A 14,186-nucleotide genomic window follows, 5' to 3' on the forward strand; every position below is an offset into this window, starting at 1 on the left:
AGTAAGCTTTCATGTTAAACATTTATTTATCTTTTATCAATAAAATTATAAAGAAAACCTTATTGCCGTGATAGGAATCTTATTGCTTAAATATCACTTCATTCCACAGAAATGAATTCCCGCAATATTGGTGATGGTTTGGTGCTCGTTTTGGTCAAGACTATTCTGCAACTGTTGAAATATTTTCAAAATAAATATATACATAGATATTATTTTGTGTCTTAGGAATGTTTTAAATGGAAGGTTGTAAAGAGCATTGAATGAAAGTTATCCCACATTGGAAAGAGTGAAGATTTTGTTGGCATTTATAAGTTCCAACAAATTTAAGCTGTTAAATGATCTATGCTAGGGTACACCCTAATACATGTTACCGTACGATGCGAAGCACCGGACGCACAAAAGCGCGCGTGGCGTGGGCTGTAGGGCGCTAGTGGTGCCTTGATGGCGCACTTGGCACTTAGCACGAAGCATCGGAGCGATCAGATCATGATCGTTCGATCTAGAGGTTTGATCTAAACCGTAGGATGCTTCTTAAGTAGATCCAATGGTTAGATCTACTGGATTGTTGATCTAACGATTGAGATCAACGGTCAGATTTAAGTGCCAATTGCATTAACAGTTTACAACAGTTTAATTTTCGAAATTTTTTGTCTCTGATTAGAATAGAAAGTCTAAGGGAGGTTTCTGGGCTCCATTGTATCCTGGAGAAAAATTTGCTGTAAACCCTGTTGCATACCAATTCTGGTGGGGGCAAATATTTTCCTAAGGAAAGTGACGTTGTAACACACCTTAGGAGCATTTTCGTTTTATGTATTTTTTCCCTATTTGTATAACAGCAACAGATTTAAACTCAAATATATGGTTTGGTGCTCGGTTGGACGATAGACATGCAAGAAATTACACATTCAAAAGGGGCTCAAATTGCGATAGACGCGTCCGTTTGTGGCTGTGGTTTTCAAGTCCATCGGTTTCAGACAAGTTTTAGAAATTCCTATTGCTCTTTCTAGGGATTTAATTATGCGTTCTAGTGACATTCTACTAACTATGATAAGGTGATTTGATTTATGGAAATACCATCAAGTTTGCTAAGTGGAGTTGCAGCAGACATGGGAGAAGAGATGGGTTTTGCAAGCTCCATATTTGTTCGCTTAAGAATGTCAGCAGTGTAACGTGGCTGCGATAAAAGCAAACCTGTTGGTGACCAATGTTTCAACACCCTAAAAGAAATTCAAGGAGCCAAGATCCTTGATTGGAAACGTAAGAGATAGTGACCGAATTAGGTCATCTACAGCAGTTATAGACAAGCCTGTAAAAATAATATCGTCCACATATACTAAAGCAAATAATCAAACTCCTGCAAAATTAAAAATAAATAATAAAGTGTCTGATTTGGAACCACTGAAACCCAATTCAAAAAGGCGATTGCTCAGTCGTGATAACCAAGAGCGAGGGGCTTGTTTGAGGCCATACAAAGCATTTTTCAAAAAATACACTGCATTGGGTTGTTGTGGATGAACAAAACCCAGTGGTTGGGACATATAAACTTTCTCAAATAGAAAACCGTGCAAAAAAACATTGCTAACATCAATTTACTTAATACACCATCCAGATGACACTGCAATAGTCAATATTGTCTGAATGGTTATGGGCTTAATCACAAGGCTATAAGTCTCCCCAAAATCATCTCCAGCCTGTTGATGAAATCCCTTAGCAACTAGCCTTGCTTTATACCATTCAACATTGCCGTCCGCCTTGCGTTTGATAGAAAAACCCACTTGGATCCCAAAACATTCATAGAAGGTGTGGGAGGATCCAGAGAACAAGTGCCATTCTTTAATAAGGCTGTGAATTCATCAGCCATTGCTTCTCTCCATACAACATACTTGGTTGCAGTTGTATAACACATAGGTTTTATATCCGGAAAATCTACAGAAGTTGTTAAGGCACTAGGCAATGGATACTTGACAGATCCATCTGGGAGTAAGGTTGGCTTGCGAATTTGATTTTGTGACCGAGTAATCATAGAATGAGGACGAGGGGAAGATAGGAGAGAATTTGAACCTAGGGAACCATTAGTGACCGTGACAATAGAAATTTTGAGGAATAGGAGAAAGAGACGTGGAGGAAGGTGACACTGGAGGAACCGTTGTATCTGAAGCATGAGACAACCTTTGATTAGGGTTGACAATTTTGATATGACCCGCGAACCCGACACGAACACGACATGAAAAAACAGGTATTGGGTTTAGCCTTATCGGGTTCAGGTATTGGGTTTAGCCTTATTGGGTTCAGGTCTTAATCGTGTCTACCCGTTTACGACCCGGTTAAATTTGTGTCTGGTAGGTCTTGTGAGACAACCCGCCAGACACGGTTGCTATTTGGGTCTGGTGGGTACCCGTTAGACCCGGTTACTGTTTGGGTCTGGCGGGTACTAACTAGGTTTGACAGGTACCCACCAGACCTGATTAAAAAAAAAAAATAAAAAAATAAGTATATTTGTAGTGTTTCATAATTTATATCTTTAATTACATGGGATGGATCATGGATCCTTTAAGACTTCAAGTGGATAACACCGGGCATAATGACCCATGGGAACCTAATTGTAATGGATCTAATGATGATGTAATTTTGAGTTTTGTTTCTTTTTTCTTTATTATTTTGTTTTTGTTAGCTTTTTTTTTATTATTATTATTATTATCTTTTTCTTTATTGCTATCCATATTCATTTCATATATACACCATTATATATATGTGTGTGTGTGTGTGTGTGTGTGAAATTTAATATGAACAGTAAAACGGAGAACATCTAGACTGGTCATCAGAGCAAAGGAGTCTTCTTAAAGAGAAACTAAAATCATTATTGCATTACATGGAATTATGGAAATGGACTATCTAATTCTAATATGTATAGAGTTGAAAATTGCTAATTTTGTGAATGTTTTTATTAACAATTGTATTGGTATTCATGTATTATTATTACTAATTTTTTTTTTAAAAAAAAATTAGGATTTAGGGTTTTTGGTGGGTCAGGTCAGGTCGGGCCGAGTTACCTATTAAGAGAATGGGTCGTGTCAGGTCGTGTCTACCCGATATGACCCGGTTATTGTAAACAGGTTAAATGGGTTGTGTTGGGTTATCCGGCTATTTTCGTATCATAATTGTATTAAACCCGGTTACCCGTTTAGCTAAACGGGTCGTGTTCGTGTACAGGCTAATTGTGTAGCGAGTACCCGTGGGTCATAATAGGATCGTGTCAAGTATCTGTTTTGCAAGCGCTACCTTTGATCTAAATGGACGAGTGAGAGGAGATGGGATGAATCTGATGGACTAGCAGGGGAGTCACGTGTATCTAGAACATTTTCAGATAAGACATGTGGGTGGGGACCCAACAAGCCGTGAGATGTGGGATTGTGAGAGATTAATGGGAAGTCACGTGTATCTAGGATACTTTCGATTGTGGATGGGGACCCAACAAGCCGTGAAATATGGGATGGTGAGAGATTGCTGGAGAAACTGACGTGAAGGAAGAATCACGTGATTCTTGGCCAAGATTGTGTGAAGAGTGATCTATAGTGTGACTCAAAAAAACCTTTGGGTGAAACCGCTGGACACACGGACTGCTGGACTCCTAGACGCATGGAGGCGAGGGAAGGAGACACGGACTGCTGGACTGCTGGACACACGGATAGTTGAACTGCTGGACGCATGGACGAGAGGGAAGGAGAGTCACGAATTTCATGGACTGCTGGGACTGAACCTGATAAATCAGTGTCAGGTAACGTGATCGGTGTAGGAGACTTGTGAGAGGATTTCAGGCGTGAAAATAAGACTTTCGACTTAGAAGAAGACACTGAATGGGAGAATTATAGCTGCTTAAAAGGAAAGACAGTTTCATTGAACCGAACATGACGTGCAATATAAAAGCGATTAGTAGTTATGTCTAGACACCTATACCCAAGATGAGATTTGCTGTACCCAAGAAAAACACACGGATTTGACCTAAAAGAAAATTTGTGGGAATTATAAGGACGAAGATAAGGCCAACACTCGCAACCGAAAATGTTGAGAAAATTGTAATTAGGTTTTTGGTGAAATAAGAGTTCGAAAGGAGATTTAACTCGATTTACATTTGAAGGAATGCAATTAATAAGATCAATGCTCGAAAGGAACAGGAGAGTGAGAAAGTAAGGATAAACCTGTGTCAACTATTTGCCTATGTTTTCGTTCAATACTGCCATTTTGGTGATAAGTGTGGGGACAAGTTTTACGATGAGAGATTCCATGTGATGCCAAATTTTTTTGTAAAGCAACGAATGCACCACCCCCATTAGTTTGGATAGCTTTAATGGAACGACTAAAATATTTTTCAACCATAACCTTAAATTGGGAAAACACTGTGAACACTTCAGATTTGCAAGTAAGGGGTAATAACAAAAAAATATTTGCTAAAATTATCCACAATGTAGAGAAAATAATGTTTATTATTGGAAGATAAAAGAGGAGCAGGGCTCCATACATCAAGATAAATTAGATCCAAGGGATCTTATGACATAGAATGACAAGGACCAAAATGAAGCTTGTGAAATTTGCTTTTCTGACATGCGGGACAAAGCAACGCATGTTTATTTGACAACACAGGGAGACGATTCTTGGACACAACTTGACGAACTAATGGAGATGTAGGGTGACCAAGGCGACGATGCTAATGATCAATGGACACACGTTCACCCACAAAGACTGCACGAGCAGAAGAGTTTGGAGAAGCAGTTGGCCAAGTGTTGTGCAAATTATAATTACTCGCAAGCGAACGAGTCGTGTGCAATATAGCGTGTGTACAAGTTCGAGGTCGATCAACTGGGAATTATGTTGTGCAAATCAATTTCTATTTAAACTAATTCTATCTTAACCTAGTTTCGAAATTTGAGTGATTTTGTCGTGCAAAATAAAAACAAACTAAAAATTAAAATTGATTAAATGGAATGATAAGAAGGCACTAAGGTTTTTAGAATCCACCTCACCAAATCAAAATTCATACTCTCATGTTTTGTTCATACATCCGTCAAGAAATTAAACCCTAAGTATGTTCTATTGTTTTTTTAAAATCCTATTGAAAGATTTGATGAATCCATATCTATTACGAAAGACAACGAATATCCAATTGAGATCAAAAGATCCAATATATCCATTTGAACAACAAAAAAACAATGGATATCCAATTTCAATCAAAAGATTTGATGTATCCATTGGATGAAACACATCGAATATCCAACGTTTTAACAATTTTATAAACAACAATCAATACAATTTTTGTCACATAATTGGATTGAAATGAACAACCATTGCATTAAAAGTTGGAATTGTATGAACAAACACATAAGAAATATAAAATTAATCAATGATGAGGCTTGATCTTCAACCTTAGTTGAAGGTTTTAGCCTCTCATGATAACAAAAGACATAATCAAATCAATTGAAATCATAACAAACATAAAACTTACAAAGGAAAACATTTGAAAAGCTCAAGAACAACTCTAGGTCGAAATTAGGCTCTAAACGGCGCCTCCCCATGTGTATTTTTACAAGAAAAATATGTTATTTATAATCTAAACTAGGGTTTCGGCGCTGCCAGGTCAGCGTGGGTAAGCTCGATGGCACTCTAGGTGAGCTCAAGCGCACTCGGGTTTTCATGGCTACTACAGCGCAGCACTTGGGCACTGCGCGTCTGGGTGATTGCATGAGTGCACTCGATCGCAGTCTCCCTGCGCTCGAGCGCACTTCCAGAGAATGCTTCTTTTTCACTTCTTCGATTTCTTCACGCATTTCCACACCAAAGACCGTAGTTTTCTCTCAATGACCTGCAAAACACTAAAACACCAAAACTAATCAAAAACATCAGAAAATAGTAAAATTAAGGTTTTAACAAATACAAGTTAAGGGGCCCAAATATGTAACATTTGTCACTTATCAAATACCCCTAAACTTATATTTTGCTAGTCGCTTAGCAAAATAAAATGAAAAACATAGAAGAAAATGAAACATAAATCCGTTGTCATGGGAGACAGTTGCATTTAGCATATGCAACAAGCCTTTTAAACCCCTAGGCATCCCTCGAGGACGAGTGAAGTCTCGTGAGGTTTAACAGCAATGATACCCACAAACATTGTTTAGGCACTATGTTATTGACAAATAAGGATTTCCACACAAACACATGATTCATACATAATGGGAAGGTTTAACAAGATGAACGCAGCAATCACCTCATCAGGACGTCCAACAATCACTCAACTCATAGCTGAAAAATTGAGACAACAAATGCTCCGATAAGTGCAAAGTGAGATTATCATAGACTCATGAGGTTTCAATTTTTATCAAAGCTTGTGTACCCCAAAATTCATAGGAATTCCATCAAATGAAAACAACCAAGGCTTTACTCAAAGGGTGCAATTCTTGTGTAAGCTATGCAATGCTTGACTCCTTTAAGCTTCTAATTGACCTATGTAATGAGTGTTGCATCAGTGACTCCCAAACCAGATGGTTTTAGGGCATTAGATGTAGAAATATCCCTAAAGGCTTACTGACTCACGTCAAAAAGAGCTACGAAGCCTAACTAGCCATACAATCAATCAACTCGAATTTCTCATCTTTTTACGCGAACACTCAATGCTTAGTGAGGCAAGAAGTCCAGTAACTCAATGAGAAACTCAAACTAATGATGATTTTTTTTTTTTTTAATAGCCAAGGTTTCATCAACAAATCATCCTACAAATCTCAAGACACACACTCGTCAATTCAAATCTCATACCCCATAGACCCTATGCTAATGTGCATGTGATAAATAACTCAAACAAGTGAAGTATCTCTAATCCAACAAATGATTCAAAGACTCAGGTTTCTAAAGACGTGCATTGTTCAAGATGTTAAATCAACCAATGACATACAAATCATAGTTATGATGTAATTATGCTCAATCAATAGCATAGCACAACGATTTTTTTTTTTTTTTTTTTTTAACACACATAAATAACAAGTAAAAGAAAAGACAGGAATGTCTACCCCACCCCCAAACTAAAATGACACATTGCCCCTAATGTGGCCAGAAATACAATACCGAATGGGTGGTGCAAGTCTGGTGTAACGTAGGAGAACGCTCCCCCAAACTTGAATAGCAAACAAATCGCCTGGAAACCACAACAAAAACAAAAACAGAACAAGCAAAACCAAATCAAATGACAACAAAAACTAAAAGTAACAACGGGTTGCCTCCCACAAGCGCTAAGTTTACAGTCTTCAGCCAGACTTTCTACAACAGGTGCGTTGGATGATCCAGACGGCATGCGACAGTAGGCAAACGCACCAAAGGCACATGTGAGAGTGGTGTGTTCTAGCTTGCTAGGGTCCAAAGTAACATGGTTGTAGCTAGAGTAACAGTCAAGCACACAGTAGTGAGAATGTCCAGCTGACCGTGCCACCAACGGATTAATGAATGGGGGAGGGAAGTGATCTTTCCTTGTGATGGCCTTCAACTTGTTGTAATCAATGCACCTTGGACATCCTATCTGAAAACGAGTTGGAAACAACTCGTTATCCTTATTCCTCCACATAGTCACACTTGGCCACTTAGGCCACACATGAATTGGTCTAACCCATTTGCTCTCAGAAATCAACTCGAGCGGCTCAACTGCTAATGAATATGGTGTGGGGAATGATATCTTAGTGGTTTCCCCACACTCCAGCTGCATCTCAGGAATTGAATCCAAAACTGCCTCAGCTTGCTCAACCAACTCATCCAAGCCCAGATCATCTCCATCTTGAGTATAGCTCTCCACCTTGGGGTCCTCCAAGCTTAACTCACTTACCGCCTCATCTGTTATCTCTTCAATTAAGCACACATTGTGGACTTCATCATCGTCAAGTGGCTACTTATGGGTATCAAATATGTTGAGCTCCACGGTCATATTCCCAAAAGAAATTTTCATCACCCTTGTTCTGCAGTTGATTAGGGCATTAGCCATGGCTAAGAAATGTCACCTTAAAATCACCAGAATCTGGCTCCCAACATCACCTTGATCAATACATCCTCAATTATTCCCCTTGGTCTCTTCACTGACCTATCAGCCAATTGGAGTGTCATAGATGTGGGCTTCAATTCTCCCAACCCCAATTGTAAGTAGACTGAATAGGGCAAGAGTTTCACACTTGCTCCAAGATCCAATAAAGCCCTTTCAATCTGGCTGACTCCTATCATGCAAGAAATGGTAGGACACCCAAGGTCCTTATACTTGATGGGAACCTTGCATTGAAGGATGGAGCTGACTTGCTCGGTCAAAAATGCTGTCTTTGGGACATTAGTCTTTCTTTTGACAGTGACCAAATCCTATAGGAACTTAGCATAATAAGGCACTTGTTGGATGACATCCAAAAATGGAATGTTTATCTGAACTTGTTTGAATACCTCCAGGATTTCAGCATACTGCGCATTCTTCATTGGAGCCTTCAATCTTTTTGGGTAAGGAGCTTTTGGGATAAAAATCCTAGGGGGATCATCAACAATGGGTTGGACTGTGGTCGGCTCAACTTCTCTCCTCTTATCTTTGCCACTCTGTTGCCCTTGTGGCTTAGCAGGGTCCTCATCTTCTTGATCCACTTTATTGTCCACTTGTCTCCCTGATAATAGACTGCACTTGTTCATGCCTGTGCGCAGAATTTGAAGAATTTCCAATTGCATACCCCTTGGGATTGGGCACGGGCTGACTTGGTAACTTCCCCTTTTCTCTCTCACCCAAGTGATTTGCAATTTGATCCATCTGACTCTCCAGCTTGGCAATCGCTTGGGTGTTTACCATGGTTGCACTCCTCACTTCACTTATGGATTGGCCAGTCATCTTTATGAAGTCTTGGAGAGTCTGTGTAGTCTGAGAGTGAAGTTCCTTGATAGTGTCTTCCAAGGACAACTAGGAAGAAGAAACGGGCACTTGAGTGGGGGCTTGGAAGGCATGATTCTGAGCCGGCGAAAGAAATTCAGGAAGGTATTGATTGTGAGCATGATGAGGAGCTCCTCCCTGATTTACTAGTTGGTTCTGCTTCCATGAGAAATTTGGGTGGTTCCGCCACCCTGGATTGCAGGTCTCTAAGTATGGTCCATTTGACTGCTTCCAATAGTCGTTGAAAGCATTCATTTGTTCCATAGGATACTCGGCAAAAGCCGGCATAGATGGACAATTCGGTGCTAAGTGCATAGGACTAGCACAGATGGAACAACTATCAACATTGAAAGTGTTTGTAGCATTGATGGACTGACCCACAACGAGAGCTTCAACCTTCTTGGTGAGGGCATTTATTTTTAACCTCAAATCAGTGTCCTTCTTAACCTCATAGATCTTTTCTTGGGGATACGGGTAGATTTATCTTGACAACTCGAAAAATCCCACTGCTGTGAGTTGGCGAACAACTTGTCCAATGCCTTATATGCTTCATCCCCCGTCAAACTTAAAGATGCCCCCCCATTCATTGACTCGATCATACTATGGTTGGATTGGGTCAATCCTTGGTAGAAGAATTGAACGAGTCTCCACTTCTCATATCCATGTGGAGGGTATCTTATCAACAACTCCTTGAATCTCTCCTAACTTTCTGAAAACTTCTCATCCCCCTCCTGAGTGAAAGAGCTAATATCCTTTCTGCATTCATTTACCTTTGACATTGGGAAAAACTTGTTATAGAACTTATTTAACAAGCTTTCCCAAGATATAATGGACCCGAGCGTGTTGGAATCCAACCATGCCCTAGCTTTATCGTGAAGAGAGAAAGGAAATAATCTAAGGTGGACAGACTCTTCAGAAAAGTTTTGAAACTTAAAAGTGGTGCACATGTCCTTGAATTTCTTTACATGACCGTAAGGATTTTCAAGTTGTAGGCCATGGAATGATGGTAGGAGTTTGATGACATGTGGCTTCAAATCAAAATGGGTAGCATTGGTTGGTGACAACACTATACACGAATGGGAATTAGTCACAACGGGTGTGAACAAATCCCTAAGTGATGTAGTGAAATCCTCATTCCATGCTCTAGCTTGCTCAAAATTCTGAGCTTTCGCATCCTCATTCTCAACTCTAGGTTGCTCCACATTTTGGGGTATGTTATCTCCCATCTCAACAGGTGCTCTTCAAGTTCTCCTAAGGGTTCTTTCTATGTTGGGATCTAGAGGTATCAAATCTAAGTTCAGGAATCTCCGACCAAGCATATACCAAACAACAACTCTAAAATAAACTAACTAAACAAAAAATAAAATATTCACACAAAAATAAAAAGAACAAAACAGAGAATAAAAACAAAACAGAAACCAGAATATCAACAAACAAAAAATTAAACAAAAGAAATGAAAATATTTTTACTTTTTTTCTTAGCTACTTCAAGTCTGTTGCTGCCGGCAGCAAAGGTGCGCTCAAGCCCAGGTAAGCTGTAATAGATCGTAGTTGCACTAGTGCGTTCGAGCGTCAATGGCTTGCGCTCGAGCGCACCTACGGACACGTTGAGCGCAGGTGAATAGAATGTGCTGCAATAGGCTCGAGTGCACTCGAGCGCCGGTCAAGCGCTATTGATCGCACTAATAGGAACTAGATTTCGCCAAATCTGCAACAAACTCAAAAACAAACAAACTATTCTTTCTCCCTTTTTTCTATGTTAGATGAAACAAAACATAAGCAAATAAAAATAAACAAAAATTGCGAAAAGAAAATGAACCAAAAAAAAAAAAATCTACCTAAACTAGTAGAAAAATAAAATTAATTCAAACAAAAATCAACTTTCACAAACAGACAAATTCCCCAGCAACGACACCAAAAACTTGTTGTGCAAATTATAATTACTCGCAAGCGCACGAGTCGGCTGCAATATAGCGTGTGTGCAAGTGCGAGGTCGATCCACAGGGAATTGTGTTGTGCAAATCAATTTCTATTTAAATTAATTCTATCTTAACCTAGTTCCGAAATTTGAGTGATTTTGTCGTGCAAAATAAAAACAAACTAAAAATTAAAATTGACTAAATGGAATGATAAGAAGGCACTAAAGTTTTCAGAATCCACCTCAACAAATCAAAATTCATACGCTCATGTTTTGTTCATGCATCCATCAAGAAATTAAACCCTAAGTATGTTCTATTGTTTTTATAAAATCCTATTGAAAGATTCGATGAATCCATCTCTATTACGAAAGACAACGAATATCCAATTGAGATCAAAAGATCCAATGTATCCGTTTGAACAACAAAAAACAATGGATATCCACTTTCAATCAAAAGATTCGATGTATCCACTGGATGAAACGCATCGAATATCCAACGTTTTAACAATTTTGTAAACAACAATCAATACAATTTTTGTCACATAATTGGATTGAAATGAACAATCATTGCATTAAAAGTTGGAATTGTACGAGCAAACACATGAGAAATATAAAATTATTCAATGATGTGGTTTCATCTTCAACCTTAGTTGAAGGATTTTGCCTCTCATGATAACAAAAGACATAATCAAATCAATTGAAATCATAACAAACATAAAAGTTACAAAGGAAAATGTTCGAAAAACTCAAGAACAAGTCTAGGTCGAAATTAGGCTCTAAACGGCTCCTCCCCACGTGTATTTTTACAAGAAAAATATGTTATTTATAATCTAAACTAGGGTTTCGGTGCTGCCAAGTCAGCGCGAGTGTGCTCGATTGCACTTGGGTCTTCAAGGCTACTGCGGCGCAGCACTTGGGCACTGCACGTTTGGATGATTGTACGAGTGCACTCAATCGCAGTCTCCCTGCACTCGAGCGCACTTTTAGAGAATGCTTCTTCTTCACTTCTTTGATTTCTTTGCACATTTCCACACCAAAGACCGCAAATTTCTCTCAATGACCTGTGAAACACTAAAACACCAAAACTAACCAAAAAATTAGAAAATAACAAAACTAAGGTTTTAACAAATACAAGTTAAGAGGCCCAAATATGCAACATTTGGCACTCATCACCAAGGATAGAGTCCACCTTTACTCGGGCCGTGGAGTAATAAGGTCCCCGAATGAAGATCCTTAACACGAAAAGAATACGAATGAAGTTCAATGAAAACTTGATTATCATGAGTAAACTGATTAACCGAAATTAGATTTTTTTCAATTTGAGGAAAATGCAATAAATTGGGCAAAGAACAATTTTTAGAAGAGGATGGAATCTAAGCAAGACCAGTATAAAGAATATCCAAACCTTGACTATTACCAACTTTGATTTGATTCGTGCCCTTGTATTCATCAGCTCGTAAATTCAAGTTAGACAAATCATTAGTGAGATTATTCATCAAACTTGTGTCCAGATACCAATTATGATCAGACGAAGATTGCTGAGAAGCGAGATAAGCAGCTGGAGGAGCAGATTCACAATGATAGGAGTGATCAAACCTATTGTAGCACTTCGAGGCAATGTGACCAATTCTGTTGCAGATTTGACAGATCGGACAATTTGAAGAAGAAGGACCGAAGCCACGACCATGACCAAATGACGACCCAGATTTTTGTGGCTGAAATGTGCTAGTGTTGGAAGAGTTACGTTGAGCAAGATTTACCGTGGGGACAGAAAAATCATTGGGATTGTGAGCATGCTCTAGTGGATGCTCATGGGTGAGCAAATGGCTGTATAAATCATCAAGTAAACATGTTCAATGCGAGTGGAAATGGAAGTAACCATGGATTCATATTCCAATCCTAAACCACCAAGGATATAGGACAACAACTCGAAGTCCTTGAGTGGTTCATCAATGGCAGCCAAGGTTTGTGGGAAGGTCTGCGCCTTTTGAAAATAATCAGTAATAGACAATGCTTCCCTCTTCAATGAGGTAAGTTGAAGACCGATCTGCAAAACTCTTGTGCCAAATACCCACCTAAATCAATAGGCGAATACTTGGTACATTTTACTCGCAAGTGCACAAGATCAAAACGATAGTATAGGGTGCAAGTATGAGATCATTCCTACTAGGATTGTTGATTTTGTTTAAAACAGGTTTTCCAAATCAAAATAACAGATTTTGTCACGAAATTGATATGTTGAAAAGAAATAAAAATTAATGAAAGTGTTAGGGTTTTGACACTGTTGTGCCAAATACCCACCTAAATTAATAGGCAAATACTTGGTACGTTTTACTCACAAGTGCACACGATCAAATGATAGTATGGTGCGGTAAATACGAGATCATCCCACGAGGATTGTTGGTTTTATCTAGAATTGATTTTCCAAATTGAAATTGCAGAATTGTCACGGTTTTTGAAAAGATATAAAAGAAGCAATTAATGAAAGAGTTAGGGTTTTGATATCCACAACAAATTAGACTAATTAAGAAAATACTAGGCCAATGTTCCAATCATATAGTATATTTAATGTTTGTCAACCTAAGGGCATGGTATCTACACCTTAAGCTATTGATCTCCCTAAGCATTGCATTATGCATGGTATCTACTCTAATTCTTTTCTTCCCTAAAGGATTTAGCATGGTATCTACTAAGTTGTTCTTTAGAGAAACATAATTTTATGGAGATCGACAAACACATGAGTCTAGGGCATGGTATCTACTCCTATGTCCCATGTTGATTAAGCCAAGAACCCGTGATGAGGTTCTTTTGTCACTTTATTACGCCCAAGATTCGGTCATCTAAATTGACTTAACTAACAGATCCATACCATAAAATATGAGGAGTTAAATCACATAAACATAATCAATTAAAATAAATGTTGTGCAAATATCTACCTAAATTAATAGATAAATAATTGTACATTTTACTCGCAAGTGCACAAGATCAATATTGTAGTATATGGTGTAGGTACGAGATCATTCCCACGAGGATTGTTAAATTTTGCTGAAAAATAAATTCCGTAAATAAAACGAAACAAAGATTGATTTTGAGTTGATAATAATAAAAGGTAGGGCATTGATATCCACCATTAATCATATTTAGATAACATAACAATATGCCAATGATCCAATCATGTTATGAATATTTAATGTTTGCCAACCTAAGGGTATGGGTGTTTACTCTTTAAGCTATTGATTTCCCTAAGCAACGAATTAGGTATTGTTGTTCACAATTACCTACCTAAATTAATAGGCAAATAACTGGATGTTTTACCCGCAAGGGGTCATTCCCACGAGGACTGCTGAA

General features: G+C 38.5%; 1 non-coding gene across 1 annotated transcript; it reads right to left on the reverse strand.

Moving 5' to 3' along the window:
* Positions 1 to 12,645: 12,645 nt before the first annotated feature.
* Positions 12,646 to 12,783, reverse strand: LOC132166811 (small nucleolar RNA Z247). Its single transcript, XR_009438613.1, has one exon. It is a non-coding gene; the product is annotated as a small nucleolar RNA Z247 (small nucleolar RNA).
* Positions 12,784 to 14,186: the final 1,403 nt, after the last annotated feature.

The sequence above is a fragment of the Corylus avellana genome, chromosome ca11, assembly GCF_901000735.1.
Source record: "Corylus avellana chromosome ca11, CavTom2PMs-1.0".
NCBI classification, from domain to species: domain Eukaryota; kingdom Viridiplantae; phylum Streptophyta; class Magnoliopsida; order Fagales; family Betulaceae; genus Corylus; species Corylus avellana.